Genomic DNA, 1,082 nt, shown 5'->3' on the forward strand with positions numbered 1-1,082 from the left:
AAAATTTACATATGTTCTGGCACATGTATTCGTATGTTATCATAAATTAAAGCACTAACAACAAAGGACATGAAGAATAATTTCATGAAAAAATGTGTAGTTTAGTGTAAAAAGCTAGATATACTATGTACAGTGTGAATTTAATAGTGTAAGGATTATAGAAATTTATTGAAATAGGACTATATGATAATAAGAGTGAAACAGTCTCTATTTAGTGTGTTTTTTTAAAAATATATTTTTTATTGATTTCAGAGAAAAAGAGAGAGAGAGGGATAGAAACAATGCTTAGAGAGAATCATTGATTGGCTGTCTCCTGCACACCCCACACTGAGGATCAAACCTAAAACCCAGGCATGTGCCCTGACCAAAAATTGTATCTAAAACAATGACTGGATCTGATAAGTGACTTTAGTAAGTTTTCAGAATCCAAGAACAATAGTCCAATACCAATTGTTTTTCTACATACTAGCAATAAACTAGAAGTATTTTACAGTAGCATAAGATAAGTAATTATGAAAAAGTTGAACATAAGATGCCTAAGACTGCTGTGCAAACAACATAACATTACTGAGTGAAATTAAATATTGCTCACCTTCATAAATGGAATGACATATCATGAATTGGAAGACTCAATTAAGATGTCAATTCTTCCAAAATTGATCTATGGATTTCAGTGCAATTCAAATAAAAATCTCAGCAAGGTTACTTGTGGACATAGACAAGTTAATTGTAAAATTTATACTGAGTCTGGCAGTGTGGCTTAGTTAGTTGGGCATCATCCCATGTACCAAAAGGTTGCTGGGTTCATTTCTAGTCAGGGCACATGACTCGGTTGTGGGCCCAGTCCCCAGTAGGGAACGTGTGGGAGGCAGCTGATAGATGTTTCTCTTTCTCTCTCCCTCTTCTTTATTCTCTTTCTAAAAATCAATAAAAATATTTTTTAAAATAAAATTTATATTGAAATGTAAAAATCTTAAAGAGCTCAAACATTTTGAGAGAGAAGGACATACTTTCGTATATTTATACTTACCATAACATTGTAGTAATTGACAGTGTAATATTATCATGAGCGTATATGTATA

This window comes from Myotis davidii, unplaced genomic scaffold, assembly GCF_000327345.1.
Source record: "Myotis davidii unplaced genomic scaffold, ASM32734v1 scaffold502, whole genome shotgun sequence".
NCBI lineage: Eukaryota > Metazoa > Chordata > Mammalia > Chiroptera > Vespertilionidae > Myotis > Myotis davidii.